Source organism: Eleutherodactylus coqui, unplaced genomic scaffold (genome assembly GCF_035609145.1).
Source record: "Eleutherodactylus coqui strain aEleCoq1 unplaced genomic scaffold, aEleCoq1.hap1 HAP1_SCAFFOLD_70, whole genome shotgun sequence".
NCBI classification, from domain to species: domain Eukaryota; kingdom Metazoa; phylum Chordata; class Amphibia; order Anura; family Eleutherodactylidae; genus Eleutherodactylus; species Eleutherodactylus coqui.
Window position 1 is genome coordinate 201,193 of NW_027102328.1, and position 22,881 is coordinate 224,073.

The 22,881-nt window shown below is 40.0% G+C and overlaps 3 non-coding genes across 3 annotated transcripts; all 3 read right to left on the reverse strand.

The window, feature by feature from the left end:
- Positions 1 to 3,049: 3,049 nt before the first annotated feature.
- TRNAK-UUU (transfer RNA lysine (anticodon UUU)) lies at positions 3,050 to 3,122 on the reverse strand. The gene has a single exon. It is a non-coding gene; the product is annotated as a tRNA-Lys (tRNA).
- A 268-nt stretch (positions 3,123 to 3,390) lies between these two features.
- Positions 3,391 to 3,463, reverse strand: TRNAK-UUU (transfer RNA lysine (anticodon UUU)). The gene has a single exon. It is a non-coding gene; the product is annotated as a tRNA-Lys (tRNA).
- Positions 3,464 to 8,450: 4,987 nt separating this feature from the next.
- TRNAK-UUU (transfer RNA lysine (anticodon UUU)) lies at positions 8,451 to 8,523 on the reverse strand. Its single transcript has one exon. It is a non-coding gene; the product is annotated as a tRNA-Lys (tRNA).
- Between the last annotated feature and the right edge of the window lie 14,358 nt (positions 8,524 to 22,881).

A 22,881-nucleotide genomic window follows, 5' to 3' on the forward strand; every position in this document is an offset into this window, starting at 1 on the left:
ACTCTGGACCCTCAGATTAAAAGTCTGATGCTCTACCGACTGAGCTATCCAGGCTCTGAAAAATGCTCTTCTTAGCTCCTCTAAGTGTCTTAACATAAAATATGGAGGTAAAGAAACAAATTTTTGGTGGAAAATCAAAAATGTGCCCAAAATCTGCTAAACAGACATAGAAGGGTTGTTTCTGCAATAAGCAAAGATGTTCTCAAGCTGCTTCTATACCCTCAGTTTTGCACAGTAGAACACGGCACTGAAGATGCAGAGACTCAGTGGAAAATCAAAGATTTGCTCAATAAAGTCATTTGACAGCTTGCTTTAGCAAATACGCCTGAACAGGGACTTGAACCCTGGACCCTCAGATTAAAAGTCTGATGCTCTACCGACTGAGCTATCCAGGCTCTGAAAAATGCTCTTCTTAGCTCCTCTAAGTGTCTTAACATAAAATATGGAGGTAAAGAAACAAAGCTTTGGTGGAAAATCAACAATGTGCTCAAAATCTGCTAAACAGACATAGAAGGTTTGTTTCTGCAATAAGCAAAGATGTTCTCAAGCTGCTTCTATACCCTTGGTTTTGCACAGTAGAACACGGCACTGAAGATGCAGAGACTCAGTGGAAAATCAAAGATGTGCTCAATAAAGACATTTGACAGCTTGCTTTAGCAAATACGCCTGAACAGGGACTTGAACCCTGGACCCTCAGATTAAAATTCTGATGCTCTACCGACTGAGCTATCCAGGCTCTGAAAAATGCGCTTCTTAGCTCCTCTAAGCGTCTTAACATAAAATATGGAGGTAAAGAAACAAAGCTTTGGTGGAAAATCAAAAATGTGCTCAAAATTTGCTAAACAGACATAGAAGGGTTGTTTCTGCAAAAACAAAGATTTTCTCAAGCTACTTCTATACCCTTGGTTTTGCACAGTAGAACACGGCACTGAAGATGCAGAGACTCAGTGGAAAATCAAAGATGTGCTCAATAAAGACATTTGACAGCTTGCTTTAGCAAGCACGCCTGAACAGGAACTTGAACCCTGGATCCTCAGATTAAAAGTCTGATGCTCTACCGACTGAGCTATCCAGGCTCTGAAAAATGCTCTTCTTAGCTCCTCTAAGCGTCTTAACATAAAATATGGAGGTAAAGAAACAAAGCTTTGGTGGAAAATCAACAATGTACCCAAAATTTGCTAAACAGACATAGAAGGGTTGTTTCTGCAATAAGCAAAGATTTTCTCAAGCTGCTTCTATACCCTCAGTTTTGCACAGTAGAACACGACAATAAAGAAGCAAAGACTCAGTGGAAAATCAAAGATTTGCTCAATAAAGTCATTTGACAGCTTGCTTTAGCAAATACGCCTGAACAGGGACTTGATCCCTGGACCCTCAGATTAAAAGTCTGATGCTCTACCGACTGAGCTATCCAGGCTCTGCAAAATGCTCTTCTTAGCTCCTCTAAGCGTCTTAACATAAAATATGGAGGTAAAGAAACAAAGCTTTGGTGGAAAATCAACAATGTACCCAAAATTTGCTAAACAGACATAGAAGGGTTGTTTCTGCAAAAAACAAAGATTTTCTCAAGCTGCTTCTATACCCTCAGTTTTGCACAGTAGAACACGACAATAAAGAAGCAAAGACTCAGTGGAAAATCAAAGATGTGCTCAATAAAGACATTTGACAGCTTGCTTTAGCAAGTACGCCTGAACAGGCACTTGAACTCTGGACCCTCAGATTAAAAGTCTGATGCTCTACCGACTGAGCTATCCAGGCTCTGAAAAATGCTCTTCTTAGCTCCTCTAAGTGTCTTAACATAAAATATGGAGGTAAAGAAACAAATTTTTGGTGGAAAATCAAAAATGTGCCCAAAATCTGCTAAACAGACATAGAAGGGTTGTTTCTGCAATAAGCAAAGATGTTCTCAAGCTGCTTCTATACCCTCAGTTTTGCACAGTAGAACACGGCACTGAAGATGCAGAGACTCAGTGGAAAATCAAAGATGTGCTCAATAAAGACATTTGACAGCTTGCTTTAGCAAGTATGCCTGAACAGGGACTTGATCCCTGGACCCTCAGATTAAAAGTCTGATGCTCTACCGCCTGAGCTATCCAGGCTCTGAAAAATGCTCTTCTTAGCTCCTCTAAGCGTCTTAACATAAAATATGGAGGTAAAGAAACAAAGCTTTGGTGGAAAATCAACAATGTGCTCAACATCTGCTAAACAGACATAGAAGGTTTGTTTCTGCAATAAGCAAAGATGTTCTCAAGCTGCTTCTATACCCTTGGTTTTGCACAGTAGAACACGGCCCTGAAGATGCAGAGACTCAGTGGAAAATCAAAGATGTGCTCAATAAAGACATTTGACAGCTTGCTTTAGCAAATACGCCTGAACAGGGACTTGAACCCTGGACCCTCAGATTAAAAGTCTGATGCTCTACCGACTGAGCGATCCAGGCTCTGAAAAATGCTCTTCTTAGCTCCTCTAAGCGTCTTAACATAAAATATGGAGGTAAAGAAACAAAGCTTTGGTGGAAAATCAACAATGTACCCAAAATTTGCTAAACAGACATAGAAGGGTTGTTTCTGCAAAAAACAAAGATTTTCTCAAGCTGCTTCTATACCCTCAGTTTTGCACAGTAGAACACGACAATAAAGAAGCAAAGACTCAGTGGAAAATCAAAGATGTGCTCAATAAAGACATTTGACAGCTTGCTTTAGCAAGTACGCCTGAACAGGGACTTGAACCCTGGACCCTCAGATTAAAAGTCTGATGCTCTACCGACTGAGCTATCCAGGCTCTGAAAAATGCACTTCTTAGCTCCTCTAAGCGTCTTAACATAAAATATGGAGGTAAAGAAACAAAGCTTTGGTGGAAAATCAAAAATGTGCTCAAAATCTGCTAAACAGACATAGAAGGGTTGTTTCTGCAATAAGCAAAGATGTTCTCAAGCTGCTTCTATACCCTTGGTTTTGCACAGTAGAACACGGCACTGAAGATGCAGAGACTCAGTGGAAAATCAAAGATGTGCTCAATAAAGACATTTGACAGCTTGCTTTAGCAAGTACGCCTGAACAGGGACTTGAACCCTGGACCCTCAGATTAAAAGTCTGATGCTCTACCAACTGAGCTATCCAGGCTCTGAAAAATGCTCTTCTTAGCTCCTCTAAGCGTCTTAACATAAAATATGGAGGTAAAGAAACAAAGCTTTGGTGGAAAATCAAAAATGTGCTCAAAATTTGCTAAACAGACATAGAAGGGTTGTTTCTGCAAAAAACAAAGATTTTCTCAAGCTGCTTCTATACCCTCAGTTTTGCACAGTAGAACACGGCACTGAAGATGCAGAGACTCAGTGGAAAATCAAAGATGTGCTCAATAAAGACATTTGACAGCTTGCTTTAGCAAGTACGCCTGAACAGGGACTTGAACCCTGGACCCTCAGATTAAAAGTCTGATGCTCTACCAACTGAGCTATCCAGGCTCTGAAAAATGCTCTTCTTAGCTCCTCTAAGCGTCTTAACATAAAATATGGAGGTAAAGAAACAAAGCTTTGGTGGAAAATCAAAAATGTGCTCAAAATTTGCTAAACAGACATAGAAGGGTTGTTTCTGCAATAAGCAAAGATGTTCTCAAGCTGCTTCTATACCCTCAGTTTTGCACAGTAGAACACGGCACTGAAGATGCAGAGACTCAGTGGAAAATCAAAGATGTGCTCAATAAAGACATTTGACAGCTTGCTTTTGCAAAAAACAAAGATTTTCTCAAGCTGCTTCTATACCCTTGGTTTTGCACAGTAGAACACGGCACTGAAGATGCAGAGACTCAGTGGAAAATCAAAGATGTGCTCAATAAAGACATTTGACAGCTTGCTTTAGCAAGTACGCCTGAACAGGCACTTGAACCCTGGACCCTCAGATTAAAAGTCTGATGCTCTACCGACTGAGCTATCCAGGCTCTGAAAAATGCTCTTCTTAGCTCCTCTAAGCGTCTTAACATAAAATATGGAGGTAAAGAAACAAAGCTTTGGTGGAAAATCAAAAATGTGCTCAAAATTTGCTAAACAGACATAGAAGGGTTGTTTCTGCAAAAACAAAGATTTTCTCAAGCTACTTCTATACCCTTGGTTTTGCACAGTAGAACACGGCACTGAAGATGCAGAGACTCAGTGGAAAATCAAAGATGTGCTCAATAAAGACATTTGACAGCTTGCTTTAGCAAGTACGCCTGAACAGGGACTTGAACCCTGGACCCTCAGATTAAAAGTCTGATGCTCTACCGACTGAGCTATCCAGGCTCTGAAAAATGCTCTTCTTAGCTCCTCTAAGCGTCTTAACATAAAATATGGAGGTAAAGAAACAAAGCTTTGGTGGAAAATCAACAATGTGCCCAAAATTTGCTAAACAGACATAGAAGGGTTGTTTCTGCAAAAAACAAAGATTTTCTCAAGCTGCTTCTATACCCTCAGTTTTGCACAGTAGAACACGACAATAAAGAAGCAAAGACTAAGTGGAAAATCAAAGATTTGCTCAATAAAGACATTTGACAGCTTGCTTTATCAAGTACGCCTGAACAGGGACTTGAACCCTGGACCCTCAGATTAAAAGTCTGATGCTCTACCGACTGAGCTATCCAGGCTCTGAAAAATGCTCTTCTTAGCTCCTCTAAGCGTCTTAACATAAAATATGGAGGTAAAGAAACAAATTTTTGGTGGAAAATCAAAAATGTGCCCAAAATCTGCTAAACAGACATAGAAGGGTTGTTTCTGCAATAAGCAAAGATGTTCTCAAGCTGCTTCTATACCCTCAGTTTTGCACAGTAGAACACGGCACTGAAGATGCAGAGACTCAGTGGAAAATCAAAGATGTGCTCAATAAAGACATTTGACAGCTTGCTTTAGCAAGTACGCCTGAACAGGGACTTGAACCCTGGACCCTCAGATTAAAAGTCTGATGCTCTACCGACTGAGCTATCCAGGCTCTGAAAAATGCTCTTCTTAGCTCCTCTAAGCGTCTTAACATAAAATATGGAGGTAAAGAAACAAAGCTTTGGTGGAAAATCAACAATGTGCCCAAAATTTGCTAAACAGACATAGAAGGGTTGTTTCTGCAAAAAACAAAGATTTTCTCAAGCTGCTTCTATACCCTCAGTTTTGCACAGTAGAACACGACAATAAAGAAGCAAAGACTAAGTGGAAAATCAAAGATTTGCTCAATAAAGACATTTGACAGCTTGCTTTAGCAAGTACGCCTGAACAGGGACTTGAACCCTGGACCCTCAGATTAAAAGTCTGATGCTCTACCGACTGAGCTATCCAGGCTCTGAAAAATGCTCTTCTTAGCTCCTCTAAGCGTCTTAACATAAAATATGGAGGAAAAGAAACAAAGCTTTGGTGGAAAATCAACAATGTACCCAAAATTTGCTAAACAGACATAGAAGGGTTGTTTCTGCAAAAAAAAAAAATTTTCTCAAGCTGCTTCTATACCCTCAGTTTTGCACAGTAGAACACGACAATAAAGAAGCAAAGACTCAGTGGAAAATCAAAGATATGCTCAATAAAGACATTTCACAGCTTGCTCTAGCAAGCACGCCTGAACAGGGACTTGAACCCTGAACCCTCAGATTAAAAGTCTGTTGCTCTACCGACTGAGCTATCCAACCTCTGAAAAATGCGCTTTTTAGCTCCTCTAAGTGTCTTAAGATAAAATATGGAGGTAAAGAAACAAAGCTTTGGTGGAAAATCAAAAATGTGCTCAAAATCTGCTAAACAGACATAGAAGGGTTGTTTCTGCAATAACCAAAGATGTTCTCAAGCTGCTACTATACCGTCAGTTTTGCACAGTAGAACACGACAATAAAGAAGCAAAGACTCAGTGGAAAATCAAAGATTTGTTCAATAAACACATTTGACAGCTTGCTTTAGCAAGTACGCCTGAACAGGGACTTGAACCCTGGACCCTCAGATTAAAAGTCTGATGCTCTACCGACTGAGCTATCCAGGCTCTGAAAAATGCTCTTCTTAGCTCCTCTAAGCGTCTTAACATAAAATATGGAGGTAAAGAAACAAAGCTTTGGTGGAAAATCAAAAATGTGCTCAAAATCTGCTAAACAGACATAGAAGGTTTGTTTCTGCAATAAGCAAAGATGTTCTCAAGCTGCTTCTATACCCTTGGTTTTGCACAGTAGAACACGGCACTGAAGATGCAGAGACTCAGTGGAAAATCAAAGATGTGCTCAATAAAGACATTTGACAGCTTGCTTTAGCAAGTACGCCTGAACAGGGACTTGAACCCTGGACCCTCAGATTAAAAGTCTGATGCTCTACCGACTGAGCTATCCAGGCTCTGAAAAATGCTCTTCTTAGCTCCTCTAAGCGTCTTAACATAAAATATGGAGGTAAAGAAACAAAGCTTTGGTGGAAAATCAACAATGTACCCAAAATTTGCTAAACAGACATAGAAGGGTTGTTTCTGCAAAAAACAAAGATTTTCTCAAGCTGCTTCTATACCCTTGGTTTTGCACAGTAGAACACGGCACTGAAGATGCAGAGACTCAGTGGAAAATCAAAGATGTGCTCAATAAAGACATTTGACAGCTTGCTTTAGCAAGTACGCCTGAACAGGCACTTGAACCCTGGACCCTCAGATTAAAAGTCTGATGCTCTACCGACTGAGCTATCCAGGCTCTGAAAAATGCTCTTCTTAGCTCCTCTAAGCGTCTTAACATAAAATATGGAGGTAAAGAAACAAAGCTTTGGTGGAAAATCAAAAATGTGCTCAAAATTTGCTAAACAGACATAGAAGGGTTGTTTCTGCAAAAACAAAGATTTTCTCAAGCTACTTCTATACCCTTGGTTTTGCACAGTAGAACACGGCACTGAAGATGCAGAGACTCAGTGGAAAATCAAAGATGTGCTCAATAAAGACATTTGACAGCTTGCTTTAGCAAGCACGCCTGAACAGGAACTTGAACCCTGGATCCTCAGATTAAAAGTCTGATGCTCTACCGACTGAGCTATCCAGGCTCTGAAAAATGCTCTTCTTAGCTCCTCTAAGTGTCTTAACATAAAATATGGAGGTAAAGAAACAAATTTTTGGTGGAAAATCAAAAATGTGCCCAAAATCTGCTAAACAGACATAGAAGGGTTGTTTCTGCAATAAGCAAAGATGTTCTCAAGCTGCTTCTATACCCTCAGTTTTGCACAGTAGAACACGGCACTGAAGATGCAGAGACTCAGTGGAAAATCAAAGATGTGCTCAATAAAGACATTTGACAGCTTGCTTTAGCAAGTACGCCTGAACAGGGACTTGAACCCTGGACCCTCAGATTAAAAGTCTGATGCTCTACCGACTGAGCTATCCAGGCTCTGAAAAATGCTCTTCTTAGCTCCTCTAAGTGTCTTAACATAAAATATGGAGGTAAAGAAACAAATTTTTGGTGGAAAATCAACAATGTGCCCAAAATTTGAACCCTGGATCCTCAGATTAAAAGTCTGATGCTCTACCGACTGAGCTATCCAGGCTCTGAAAAATGCTCTTCTTAGCTCCTCTAAGCGTCTTAACATAAAATATGGAGGTAAAGAAACAAAGCTTTGGTGGAAAATCAAAAATGTGCTCAAAATTTGCTAAACAGACATAGAAGGGTTGTTTCTGCAAAAACAAAGATTTTCTCAAGCTACTTCTATACCCTTGGTTTTGCACAGTAGAACACGGCACTGAAGATGCAGAGACTCAGTGGAAAATCAAAGATGTGCTCAATAAAGACATTTGACAGCTTGCTTTAGCAAGCACGCCTGCACAGGAACTTGAACCCTGGATCCTCAGATTAAAAGTCTGATGCTCTACCGACTGAGCTATCCAGGCTCTGAAAAATGCTCTTCTTAGCTCCTCTAAGTGTCTTAACATAAAATATGGAGGTAAAGAAACAAATTTTTGGTGGAAAATCAAAAATGTGCCCAAAATCTGCTAAACAGACATAGAAGGGTTGTTTCTGCAATAAGCAAAGATGTTCTCAAGCTGCTTCTATACCCTCAGTTTTGCACAGTAGAACACGGCACTGAAGATGCAGAGACTCAGTGGAAAATCAAAGATGTGCTCAATAAAGACATTTGACAGCTTGCTTTAGCAAGTACGCCTGAACAGGGACTTGAACCCTGGACCCTCAGATTAAAAGTCTGATGCTCTACCGACTGAGCTATCCAGGCTCTGAAAAATGCTCTTCTTAGCTCCTCTAAGTGTCTTAACATAAAATATGGAGGTAAAGAAACAAATTTTTGGTGGAAAATCAAAAATGTGCCCAAAATCTGCTAAACAGACATAGAAGGGTTGTTTCTGCAATAAGCAAAGATGTTCTCAAGCTGCTTCTATACCCTCAGTTTTGCACAGTAGAACACGGCACTGAAGATGCAGAGACTCAGTGGAAAATCAAAGATGTGCTCAATAAAGACATTTGACAGCTTGCTTTAGCAAGTACGCCTGAACAGGGACTTGAACCCTGGACCCTCAGATTAAAAGTCTGATGCTCTACCAACTGAGCTATCCAGGCTCTGAAAAATGCTCTTCTTAGCTCCTCTAAGCGTCTTAACATAAAATATGGAGGTAAAGAAACAAAGCTTTGGTGGAAAATCAAAAATGTGCTCAAAATTTGCTAAACAGACATAGAAGGGTTGTTTCTGCAATAAGCAAAGATGTTCTCAAGCTGCTTCTATACCCTCAGTTTTGCACAGTAGAACACGGCACTGAAGATGCAGAGACTCAGTGGAAAATCAAAGATGTGCTCAATAAAGACATTTGACAGCTTGCTTTAGCAAGTACGCCTGAACAGGGACTTGAACCCTGGACCCTCAGATTAAAAGTCTGATGCTCTACCGACTGAGCTATCCAGGCTCTGAAAAATGCTCTTCTTAGCTCCTCTAAGCGTCTTAACATAAAATATGGAGGTAAAGAAACAAAGCTTTGGTGGAAAATCAACAATGTGCCCAAAATTTGCTAAACAGACATAGAAGGGTTGTTTCTGCAAAAAACAAAGATTTTCTCAAGCTGCTTCTATACCCTCAGTTTTGCACAGTAGAACACGACAATAAAGAAGCAAAGACTAAGTGGAAAATCAAAGATTTGCTCAATAAAGACATTTGACAGCTTGCTTTATCAAGTACGCCTGAACAGGGACTTGAACCCTGGACCCTCAGATTAAAAGTCTGATGCTCTACCGACTGAGCTATCCAGGCTCTGAAAAATGCTCTTCTTAGCTCCTCTAAGCGTCTTAACATAAACTATGGAGGTAAAGAAACAAAGCTTTGGTGGAAAATCAACAATGTACCCAAAATTTGCTAAACAGACATAGAAGGGTTGTTTCTGCAATAAGCAAAGATTTTCTCAAGCTGCTTCTATACCCTCAGTTTTGCACAGTAGAACACGACAATAAAGAAGCAAAGACTCAGTGGAAAATCAAAGATTTGCTCAATAAAGTCATTTGACAGCTTGCTTTAGCAAATACGCCTGAACAGGGACTTGATCCCTGGACCCTCAGATTAAAAGTCTGATGCTCTACCGACTGAGCTATCCAGGCTCTGAAAAATGCTCTTCTTAGCTCCTCTAAGCGTCTTAACATAAAATATGGAGGTAAAGAAACAAAGCTTTGGTGGAAAATCAACAATGTACCCAAAATTTGCTAAACAGACATAGAAGGGTTGTTTCTGCAAAAAACAAAGATTTTCTCAAGCTACTTCTATACCCTCAGTTTTGCACAGTAGAACACGACAATAAAGAAGCAAAGACTCAGTGGAAAATCAAAGATGTGCTCAATAAAGACATTTGACAGCATGCTTTAGCAAGCACGCCTGAACAGGAACTTGAACCCTGGACCCTCAGATTAAAAGTCTGATGCTCTACCGACTGAGCTATCCAGGCTCTGAAAAATGCTCTTCTTAGCTCCTCTAAGCGTCTTAACATAAAATATGGAGGTAAAGAAACAAAGCTTTGGTGGAAAATCAAAAATGTGCTCAAAATTTGCTAAACAGACATAGAAGGGTTGTTTCTGCAAAAACAAAGATTTTCTCAAGCTACTTCTATACCCTTGGTTTTGCACAGTAGAACACGGCACTGAAGATGCAGAGACTCAGTGGAAAATCAAAGATGTGCTCAATAAAGACATTTGACAGCTTGCTTTAGCAAGCACGCCTGAACAGGAACTTGAACCCTGGATCCTCAGATTAAAAGTCTGATGCTCTACCGACTGAGCTATCCAGGCTCTGAAAAATGTTCTTCTTAGCTCCTCTAAGCGTCTTAACATAAAATATGGAGGTAAAGAAACAAAGCTTTGGTGGAAAATCAAAAATGTGCTCAAAATCTGCTAAACAGACATAGAAGGGTTGTTTCTGCAATAAGCAAAGATTTTCTCAAGCTGCTTCTATACCCTCAGTTTTGCACAGTAGAACACGACAATAAAGAAGCAAAGACTCAGTGGAAAATCAAAGATTTGCTCAATAAAGTCATTTGACAGCTTGCTCTAGCAAATACGCCTGAACAGGGACTTGATCCCTGGACCCTCAGATTAAAAGTCTGATGCTCTACCGACTGAGCTATCCAGGCTCTGAAAAATGCTCTTCTTAGCTCCTCTAAGCGTCTTAACATAAAATATGGAGGTAAAGAAACAAAGCTTTGGTGGAAAATCAACAATGTACCCAAAATTTGCTAAACAGACATAGAAGGGTTGTTTCTGCAAAAAACAAAGATTTTCTCAAGCTGCTTCTATACCCTCAGTTTTGCACAGTAGAACACGACAATAAAGAAGCAAAGACTCAGTGGAAAATCAAAGATGTGCTCAATAAAGACATTTGACAGCTTGCTTTAGCAAGCACGCCTGAACAGGAACTTGAACCCTGGACCCTCAGATTAAAAGTCTGATGCTCTACTGACTGAGCTATCCAGGCTCTGAAAAATGCTCTTCTTAGCTCCTCTAAGCGTCTTAACATAAAATATGGAGGTAAAGAAACAAAGCTTTGGTGGAAAATCAAAAATGTGCTCAAAATTTGCTAAACAGACATAGAAGGGTTGTTTCTGCAAAAACAAAGATTTTCTCAAGCTACTTCTATACCCTTGGTTTTGCACAGTAGAACACGGCACTGAAGATGCAGAGACTCAGTGGAAAATCAAAGATGTGCTCAATAAAGACATTTGACAGCTTGCTTTAGCAAGCACGCCTGAACAGGAACTTGAACCCTGGATCCTCAGATTAAAAGTCTGATGCTCTACCGACTGAGCTATCCAGGCTCTGAAAAATGTTCTTCTTAGCTCCTCTAAGTGTCTTAACATAAAATATGGAGGTAAAGAAACAAATTTTTGGTGGAAAATCAAAAATGTGCCCAAAATCTGCTAAACAGACATAGAAGGGTTGTTTCTGCAATAAGCAAAGATGTTCTCAAGCTGCTTCTATACCCTCAGTTTTGCACAGTAGAACACGGCACTGAAGATGCAGAGACTCAGTGGAAAATCAAAGATTTGCTCAATAAAGTCATTTGACAGCTTGCTTTAGCAAATACGCCTGAACAGGGACTTGATCCCTGGACCCTCAGATTAAAAGTCTGATGCTCTACTGACTGAGCTATCCAGGCTCTGAAAAATGCTCTTCTTAGCTCCTCTAAGCGTCTTAACATAAAATATGGAGGTAAAGAAACAAAGCTTTGGTGGAAAATCAACAATGTACCCAAAATTTGCTAAACAGACATAGAAGGGTTGTTTCTGCAAAAAACAAAGATTTTCTCAAGCTGCTTCTATACCCTTGGTTTTGCACAGTAGAACACGGCACTGAAGATGCAGAGACTCAGTGGAAAATCAAAGATGTGCTCAATAAAGACATTTGACAGCTTGCTTTAGCAAGTACGCCTGAACAGGAACTTGAACCCTGGACCCTCAGATTAAAAGTCTGATGCTCTACCGACTTAGCTATCCAGGCTCTGAAAAATGCTCTTCTTAGCTCCTCTAAGTGTCTTAACATAAAATATGGAGGTAAAGAAACAAATTTTTGGTGGAAAATCAACAATGTGCCCAAAATTTGAACCCTGGATCCTCAGATTAAAAGTCTGAGGCTCTACCGACTGAGCTATCCAGGCTCTGAAAAATGCTCTTCTTAGCTCCTCTAAGCGTTTTAACATAAAATATGGAGGTAAAGAAACAAAGCTTTGGTGGAAAATCAAAAATGTGCTCAAAATTTGCTAAACAGACATAGAAGGGTTGTTTCTGCAAAAACAAAGATTTTCTCAAGCTACTTCTATACCCTTGGTTTTGCACAGTAGAACACGGCACTGAAGATGCAGAGACTCAGTGGAAAATCAAAGATGTGCTCAATAAAGACATTTGACAGCTTGCTTTAGCAAGCACGCCTGAACAGGAACTTGAACCCTGGATCCTCAGATTAAAAGTCTGATGCTCTACCGACTGAGCTATCCAGGCTCTGAAAAATGCTCTTCTTAGCTCCTCTAAGTGTCTTAACATAAAATATGGAGGTAAAGAAACAAATTTTTGGTGGAAAATCAAAAATGTGCCCAAAATCTGCTAAACAGACATAGAAGGGTTGTTTCTGCAATAAGCAAAGATGTTCTCAAGCTGCTTCTATTCCCTCAGTTTTGCACAGTAGAACACGGCACTGAAGATGCAGAGACTCAGTGGAAAATCAAAGATTTGCTCAATAAAGTCATTTGACAGCTTGCTTTAGCAAATACGCCTGAACAGGGACTTGATCCCTGGACCCTCAGATTAAAAGTCTGATGCTCTACCGACTGAGCTATCCAGGCTCTGAAAAATGCTCTTCTTAGCTCCTCTAAGCGTCTTAACATAAAATATGGAGGTAAAGAAACAAAGCTTTGGTGGAAAATCAACAATGTACCCAAAATTTGCTAAACAGACATAGAAGGGTTGTTTCTGCAAAAAACAAAGATTTTCTCAAGCTGCTTCTATACCCTTGGTTTTGCACAGTAGAACACGGCACTGAAGATGCAGAGACTCAGTGGAAAATCAAAGATGTGCTCAATAAAGACATTTGACAGCTTGCTTTAGCAAGTACGCCTGAACAGGGACTTGAACCCTGGACCCTCAGATTAAAAGTCTGATGCTCTACCGACTGAGCTATCCAGGCTCTGAAAAATGCTCTTCTTAGCTCCTCTAAGTGTCTTAACATAAAATATGGAGGTAAAGAAACAAATTTTTGGTGGAAAATCAACAATGTGCCCAAAATTTGAACCCTGGATCATCAGATTAAAAGTCTGATGCGCTACCGACTGAGCTATCCAGGCTCTGAAAAATGCTCTTCTTAGCTCCTCTAAGCGTCTTAACATAAAATATGGAGGTAAAGAAACAAAGCTTTGGTGGAAAATCAAAAATGTGCTCAAAATTTGCTAAACAGACATAGAAGGGTTGTTTCTGCAAAAACAAAGATTTTCTGAAGCTACTTCTATACCCTTGGTTTTGCACAGTAGAACACGGCACTGAAGATGCAGAGACTCAGTGGAAAATCAAAGATGTGCTCAATAAAGACATTTGACAGCTTGCTTTAGCAAGCACGCCTGAACAGGAACTTGAACCCTGGATCCTCAGATTAAAAGTCTGATGCTCTACCGACTGAGCTATCCAGGCTCTGAAAAATGCTCTTCTTAGCTCCTCTAAGCGTCTTAACATAAAATATGGAGGTAAAGAAACAAAGCTTTGGTGGAAAATCAACAATGTACCCAAAATTTGCTAAACAGACATAGAAGGGTTGTTTCTGCAAAAAACAAAGATTTTCTCAAGCTGCTTCTATACCCTTGGTTTTGCACAGTAGAACACGGCACTGAAGATGCAGAGACTCAGTGGAAAATCAAAGATGTGCTCAATAAAGACATTTGACAGCTTGCTTTAGCAAGTACGCCTGAACAGGGACTTGAACCCTGGACCCTCAGATTAAAAGTCTGATGCTCTACCGACTGAGCTATCCAGGCTCTGAAAAATGCTCTTCTTAGCTCCTCTAAGTGTCTTAACATAAAATATGGAGGTAAAGAAACAAATTTTTGGTGGAAAATCAACAATGTGCCCAAAATTTGAACCCTGGATCCTCAGATTAAAAGTCTGATGCTCTACCGACTGAGCTATCCAGGCTCTGAAAAATGCTCTTCTTAGCTCCTCTAAGCGTCTTAACATAAAATATGGAGGTAAAGAAACAAAGCTTTGGTGGAAAATCAACAATGTACCCAAAATTTGCTAAACAGACATAGAAGGGTTGTTTCTGCAAAAAACAAAGATTTTCTCAAGCTGCTTCTATACCCTCAGTTTTGCACAGTAGAACACGACAATAAAGAAGCAAAGACTCAGTGGAAAATCAAAGATGTGCTCAATAAAGACATTTGACAGCTTGCTTTAGCAAGCACGCCTGAACAGGAACTTGAACCCTGGACCCTCAGATTAAAAGTCTGATGCTCTACTGACTGAGCTATCCAGGCTCTGAAAAATGCTCTTCTTAGCTCCTCTAAGCGTCTTAACATAAAATATGGAGGTAAAGAAACAAAGCTTTGGTGGAAAATCAAAAATGTGCTCAAAATTTGCTAAACAGACATAGAAGGGTTGTTTCTGCAAAAACAAAGATTTTCTCAAGCTACTTCTATACCCTTGGTTTTGCACAGTAGAACACGGCACTGAAGATGCAGAGACTCAGTGGAAAATCAAAGATGTGCTCAATAAAGACATTTGACAGCTTGCTTTAGCAAGCACGCCTGAACAGGAACTTGAACCCTGGATCCTCAGATTAAAAGTCTGATGCTCTACCGACTGAGCTATCCAGGCTCTGAAAAATGTTCTTCTTAGCTCCTCTAAGTGTCTTAACATAAAATATGGAGGTAAAGAAACAAAGCTTTGGTGGAAAATCAAAAATGTGCTCAAAATCTGCTAAACAGACATAGAAGGGTTGTTTCTGCAATAAGCAAAGATGTTCTCAAGTTGCTTCTATACCCTTGGTTTTGCACAGTAGAACACGGCACTGAAGATGCAGAGACTCAGTGGAAAATCAAAGATGTGCTCAATAAAGACATTTGACAGCTTGCTTTAGCAAGTACGCCTGCACAGGGACTTGAACCCTGGACCCTCAGATTAAAAGTCTGATGCTCTACCGACTGAGCTATCCAGGCTCTGAAAAATGCTCTTCTTAGCTCCTCTAAGTGTCTTAACATAAAATATGGAGGTAAAGAAACAAATTTTTGGTGGAAAATCAAAAATGTGCCCAAAATCTGCTAAACAGACATAGAAGGGTTGTTTCTGCAATAAGCAAAGATGTTCTCAAGCTGCTTCTATACCCTCAGTTTTGCACAGTAGAACACGGCACTGAAGATGCAGAGACTCAGTGGAAAATCAAAGATTTGCTCAATAAAGTCATTTGACAGCTTGCTTTAGCAAATACGCCTGAACAGGGACTTGATCCCTGGACCCTCAGATTAAAAGTCTGATGCTCTACTGACTGAGCTATCCAGGCTCTGAAAAATGCTCTTCTTAGCTCCTCTAAGCGTCTTAACATAAAATATGGAGGTAAAGAAACAAAGCTTTGGTGGAAAATCAACAATGTACCCAAAATTTGCTAAACAGACATAGAAGGGTTGTTTCTGCAAAAAACAAAGATTTTCTCAAGCTGCTTCTATACCCTTGGTTTTGCACAGTAGAACACGGCACTGAAGATGCAGAGACTCAGTGGAAAATCAAAGATGTGCTCAATAAAGACATTTGACAGCTTGCTTTAGCAAGTACGCCTGAACAGGTACTTGAACCCTGGACCCTCAGATTAAAAGTCTGATGCTCTACCGACTTAGCTATCCAGGCTCTGAAAAATGCTCTTCTTAGCTCCTCTAAGCGTCTTAACATAAAATATGGAGGTAAAGAAACAAAGCTTTGGTGGAAAATCAACAATGTACCCAAAATTTGCTAAACAGACATAGAAGGGTTGTTTCTGCAAAAAACAAAGATTTTCTCAAGCTGCTTCTATACCCTTGGTTTTGCACAGTAGAACACGGCACTGAAGATGCAGAGACTCAGTGGAAAATCAAAGATGTGCTCAATAAAGACATTTGACAGCTTGCTTTAGCAAGTACGCCTGAACAGGGACTTGAACCCTGGACCCTCAGATTAAAAGTCTGATGCTCTACCGACTGAGCTATCCAGGCTCTGAAAAATGCTCTTCTTAGCTCCTCTAAGTGTCTTAACATAAAATATGGAGGTAAAGAAACAAATTTTTGGTGGAAAATCAAAAATGTGCCCAAAATCTGCTAAACAGACATAGAAGGGTTGTTTCTGCAATAAGCAAAGATGTTCTCAAGCTGCTTCTATTCCCTCAGTTTTGCACAGTAGAACACGGCACTGAAGATGCAGAGACTCAGTGGAAAATCAAAGATTTGCTCAATAAAGTCATTTGACAGCTTGCTTTAGCAAATACGCCTGAACAGGGACTTGATCCCTGGACCCTCAGATTAAAAGTCTGATGCTCTACCGACTGAGCTATCCAGGCTCTGAAAAATGCTCTTCTTAGCTCCTCTAAGTGTCTTAACATAAAATATGGAGGTAAAGAAACAAATTTTTGGTGGAAAATCAACAATGTGCCCAAAATTTGAACCCTGGATCATCAGATTAAAAGTCTGATGCGCTACCGACTGAGCTATCCAGGCTCTGAAAAATGCTCTTCTTAGCTCCTCTAAGCGTCTTAACATAAAATATGGAGGTAAAGAAACAAAGCTTTGGTGGAAAATCAAAAATGTGCTCAAAATTTGCTAAACAGACATAGAAGGGTTGTTTCTGCAAAAACAAAGATTTTCTCAAGCTACTTCTATACCCTTGGTTTTGCACAGTAGAACACGGCACTGAAGATGCAGAGACTCAGTGGAAAATCAAAGATGTGCTCAATAAAGACATTTGACAGCTTGCTTTAGCAAGCACGCCTGAACAGGAACTTGAACCCTGGATCCTCAGATTAAAAGTCTGATGCTCTACCGACTGAGCTATCCAGGCTCTGAAAAATGCTCTTCTTAGCTCCTCTAAGCGTCTTAACATAAAATATGGAGGTAAAGAAACAAAGCTTTGGTGGAAAATCAACAATGTACCCAAAATTTGCTAAACAGACATAGAAGGGTTGTTTCTGCAAAAAACAAAGATTTTCTCAAGCTGCTTCTATACCCTTGGTTTTGCACAGTAGAACACGGCACTGAAGATGCAGAGACTCAGTGGAAAATCAAAGATGTGCTCAATAAAGACATTTGACAGCTTGCTTTAGCAAGTACGCCTGAACAGGGACTTGAACCCTGGACCCTCAGATTAAAAGTCTGATGCTCTACCGACTGAGCTATCCAGGCTCTGAAAAATGCTCTTCTTAGCTCCTCTAAGTGTCTTAACATAAAATATGGAGGTAAAGAAACAAATTTTTGGTGGAAAATCAACAATGTGCCCAAAATTTGAACCCTGGATCCTCAGATTAAAAGTCTGATGCTCTACCGACTGAGCTATCCAGGCTCTGAAAAATGCTCTTCTTAGCTCCTCTAAGCGTCTTAACATAAAATATGGAGGTAAAGAAACAAAGCTTTGGTGGAAAATCAACAATGTACCCAAAATTTGCTAAACAGACATAGAAGGGTTGTTTCTGCAAAAAACAAAGATTTTCTCAAGCTGCTTCTATACCCTCAGTTTTGCACAGTAGAACACGACAATAAAGAAGCAAAGACTCAGTGGAAAATCAAAGATGTGCTCAATAAAGACATTTGACAGCTTGCTTTAGCAAGCACGCCTGAACAGGAACTTGAACCCTGGACCCTCAGATTAAAAGTCTGATGCTCTACTGACTGAGCTATCCAGGCTCTGAAAAATGCTCTTCTTAGCTCCTCTAAGCGTCTTAACATAAAATATGGAGGTAAAGAAACAAAGCTTTGGTGGAAAATCAAAAATGTGCTCAAAATTTGCTAAACAGACATAGAAGGGTTGTTTCTGCAAAAACAAAGATTTTCTCAAGCTACTTCTATACCCTTGGTTTTGCACAGTAGAACACGGCACTGAAGATGCAGAGACTCAGTGGAAAATCAAAGATGTGCTCAATAAAGACATTTGACAGCTTGCTTTAGCAAGCACGCCTGAACAGGAACTTGAACCCTGGATCCTCAGATTAAAAGTCTGATGCTCTACCGACTGAGCTATCCAGGCTCTGAAAAATGTTCTTCTTAGCTCCTCTAAGTGTCTTAACATAAAATATGGAGGTAAAGAAACAAAGCTTTGGTGGAAAATCAAAAATGTGCTCAAAATCTGCTAAACAGACATAGAAGGGTTGTTTCTGCAATAAGCAAAGATGTTCTCAAGCTGCTTCTATACCCTCAGTTTTGCACAGTAGAACACGGCACTGAAGATGCAGAGACTCAGTGGAAAATCAAAGATTTGCTCAATAAAGTCATTTGACAGCTTGCTTTAGCAAATACGCCTGAACAGGGACTTGATCCCTGGACCCTCAGATTAAAAGTCTGATGCTCTACTGACTGAGCTATCCAGGCTCTGAAAAATGCTCTTCTTAGCTCCTCTAAGCGTCTTAACATAAAATATGGAGGTAAAGAAACAAAGCTTTGGTGGAAAATCAACAATGTACCCAAAATTTGCTAAACAGACATAGAAGGGTTGTTTCTGCAAAAAACAAAGATTTTCTCAAGCTGCTTCTATACCCTTGGTTTTGCACAGTAGAACACGGCACTGAAGATGCAGAGACTCAGTGGAAAATCAAAGATGTGCTCAATAAAGACATTTGACAGCTTGCTTTAGCAAGTACGCCTGAACAGGGACTTGAACCCTGGACCCTCAGATTAAAAGTCTGATGCTCTACCGACTTAGCTATCCAGGCTCTGAAAAATGCTCTTCTTAGCTCCTCTAAGCGTCTTAACATAAAATATGGAGGTAAAGAAACAAAGCTTTGGTGGAAAATCAAAAATGTGCTCAAAATTTGCTAAACAGACATAGAAGGGTTGTTTCTGCAAAAACAAAGATTTTCTCAAGCTACTTCTATACCCTTGGTTTTGCACAGTAGAACACGGCACTGAAGATGCAGAGACTCAGTGGAAAATCAAAGATGTGCTCAATAAAGACATTTGACAGCTTGCTTTAGCAAGCACGCCTGAACAGGAACTTGAACCCTGGATCCTCAGATTAAAAGTCTGATGCTCTACCGACTGAGCTATCCAGGCTCTGAAAAATGCTCTTCTTAGCTCCTCTAAGCGTCTTAACATAAAATATGGAGGTAAAGAAACAAAGCTTTGGTGGAAAATCAACAATGTACCCAAAATTTGCTAAACAGACATAGAAGGGTTGTTTCTGCAAAAAACAAAGATTTTCTCAAGCTGCTTCTATACCCTTGGTTTTGCACAGTAGAACACGGCACTGAAGATGCAGAGACTCAGTGGAAAATCAAAGATGTGCTCAATAAAGACATTTGACAGCTTGCTTTAGCAAGTACGCCTGAACAGGGACTTGAACCCTGGACCCTCAGATTAAAAGTCTGATGCTCTACCGACTGAGCTATCCAGGCTCTGAAAAATGCTCTTCTTAGCTCCTCTAAGTGTCTTAACATAAAATATGGAGGTAAAGAAACAAATTTTTGGTGGAAAATCAACAATGTGCCCAAAATTTGAACCCTGGATCCTCAGATTAAAAGTCTGATGCTCTACCGACTGAGCTATCCAGGCTCTGAAAAATGCTCTTCTTAGCTCCTCTAAGCGTCTTAACATAAAATATGGAGGTAAAGAAACAAAGCTTTGGTGGAAAATCAACAATGTACCCAAAATTTGCTAAACAGACATAGAAGGGTTGTTTCTGCAAAAAACAAAGATTTTCTCAAGCTGCTTCTATACCCTCAGTTTTGCACAGTAGAACACGACAATAAAGAAGCAAAGACTCAGTGGAAAATCAAAGATGTGCTCAATAAAGACATTTGACAGCTTGCTTTAGCAAGCACGCCTGAACAGGAACTTGAACCCTGGACCCTCAGATTAAAAGTCTGATGCTCTACTGACTGAGCTATCCAGGCTCTGAAAAATGCTCTTCTTAGCTCCTCTAAGCGTCTTAACATAAAATATGGAGGTAAAGAAACAAAGCTTTGGTGGAAAATCAAAAATGTGCTCAAAATTTGCTAAACAGACATAGAAGGGTTGTTTCTGCAAAAACAAAGATTTTCTCAAGCTACTTCTATACCCTTGGTTTTGCACAGTAGAACACGGCACTGAAGATGCAGAGACTCAGTGGAAAATCAAAGATGTGCTCAATAAAGACATTTGACAGCTTGCTTTAGCAAGCACGCCTGAACAGGAACTTGAACCCTGGATCCTCAGATTAAAAGTCTGATGCTCTACCGACTGAGCTATCCAGGCTCTGAAAAATGTTCTTCTTAGCTCCTCTAAGTGTCTTAACATAAAATATGGAGGTAAAGAAACAAAGCTTTGGTGGAAAATCAAAAATGTGCTCAAAATCTGCTAAACAGACATAGAAGGGTTGTTTCTGCAATAAGCAAAGATGTTCTCAAGTTGCTTCTATACCCTTGGTTTTGCACAGTAGAACACGGCACTGAAGATGCAGAGACTCAGTGGAAAATCAAAGATGTGCTCAATAAAGACATTTGACAGCTTGCTTTAGCAAGTACGCCTGCACAGGGACTTGAACCCTGGACCCTCAGATTAAAAGTCTGATGCTCTACCGACTGAGCTATCCAGGCTCTGAAAAATGCTCTTCTTAGCTCCTCTAAGTGTCTTAACATAAAATATGGAGGTAAAGAAACAAATTTTTGGTGGAAAATCAAAAATGTGCCCAAAATCTGCTAAACAGACATAGAAGGGTTGTTTCTGCAATAAGCAAAGATGTTCTCAAGCTGCTTCTATACCCTCAGTTTTGCACAGTAGAACACGGCACTGAAGATGCAGAGACTCAGTGGAAAATCAAAGATTTGCTCAATAAAGTCATTTGACAGCTTGCTTTAGCAAATACGCCTGAACAGGGACTTGATCCCTGGACCCTCAGATTAAAAGTCTGATGCTCTACTGACTGAGCTATCCAGGCTCTGAAAAATGCTCTTCTTAGCTCCTCTAAGCGTCTTAACATAAAATATGGAGGTAAAGAAACAAAGCTTTGGTGGAAAATCAACAATGTACCCAAAATTTGCTAAACAGACATAGAAGGGTTGTTTCTGCAAAAAACAAAGATTTTCTCAAGCTGCTTCTATACCCTTGGTTTTGCACAGTAGAACACGGCACTGAAGATGCAGAGACTCAGTGGAAAATCAAAGATGTGCTCAATAAAGACATTTGACAGCTTGCTTTAGCAAGTACGCCTGAACAGGGACTTGAACCCTGGACCCTCAGATTAAAAGTCTGATGCTCTACCGACTTAGCTATCCAGGCTCTGAAAAATGCTCTTCTTAGCTCCTCTAAGCGTCTTAACATAAAATATGGAGGTAAAGAAACAAAGCTTTGGTGGAAAATCAACAATGTACCCAAAATTTGCTAAACAGACATAGAAGGGTTGTTTCTGCAAAAAACAAAGATTTTCTCAAGCTGCTTCTATACCCTTGGTTTTGCACAGTAGAACACGGCACTGAAGATGCAGAGACTCAGTGGAAAATCAAAGATGTGCTCAATAAAGACATTTGACAGCTTGCTTTAGCAAGTACGCCTGAACAGGGACTTGAACCCTGGACCCTCAGATTAAAAGTCTGATGCTCTACCGACTGAGCTATCCAGGCTCTGAAAAATGCTCTTCTTAGCTCCTCTAAGTGTCTTAACATAAAATATGGAGGTAAAGAAACAAATTTTTGGTGGAAAATCAAAAATGTGCCCAAAATCTGCTAAACAGACATAGAAGGGTTGTTTCTGCAATAAGCAAAGATGTTCTCAAGCTGCTTCTATTCCCTCAGTTTTGCACAGTAGAACACGGCACTGAAGATGCAGAGACTCAGTGGAAAATCAAAGATTTGCTCAATAAAGTCATTTGACAGCTTGCTTTAGCAAATACGCCTGAACAGGGACTTGATCCCTGGACCCTCAGATTAAAAGTCTGATGCTCTACCGACTGAGCTATCCAGGCTCTGAAAAATGCTCTTCTTAGCTCCTCTAAGCGTCTTAACATAAAATATGGAGGTAAAGAAACAAAGCTTTGGTGGAAAATCAACAATGTACCCAAAATTTGCTAAACAGACATAGAAGGGTTGTTTCTGCAAAAAACAAAGATTTTCTCAAGCTGCTTCTATACCCTTGGTTTTGCACAGTAGAACACGGCACTGAAGATGCAGAGACTCAGTGGAAAATCAAAGATGTGCTCAATAAAGACATTTGACAGCTTGCTTTAGCAAGTACGCCTGAACAGGGACTTGAACCCTGGACCCTCAGATTAAAAGTCTGATGCTCTACCGACTGAGCTATCCAGGCTCTGAAAAATGCTCTTCTTAGCTCCTCTAAGTGTCTTAACATAAAATATGGAGGTAAAGAAACAAATTTTTGGTGGAAAATCAACAATGTGCCCAAAATTTGAACGCTGGATCATCAGATTAAAAGTCTGATGCGCTACCGACTGAGCTATCCAGGCTCTGAAAAATGCTCTTCTTAGCTCCTCTAAGCGTCTTAACATAAAATATGGAGGTAAAGAAACAAAGCTTTGGTGGAAAATCAAAAATGTGCTCAAAATTTGCTAAACAGACATAGAAGGGTTGTTTCTGCAAAAACAAAGATTTTCTCAAGCTACTTCTATACCCTTGGTTTTGCACAGTAGAACACGGCACTGAAGATGCAGAGACTCAGTGGAAAATCAAAGATGTGCTCAATAAAGACATTTGACAGCTTGCTTTAGCAAGCACGCCTGAACAGGAACTTGAACCCTGGATCCTCAGATTAAAAGT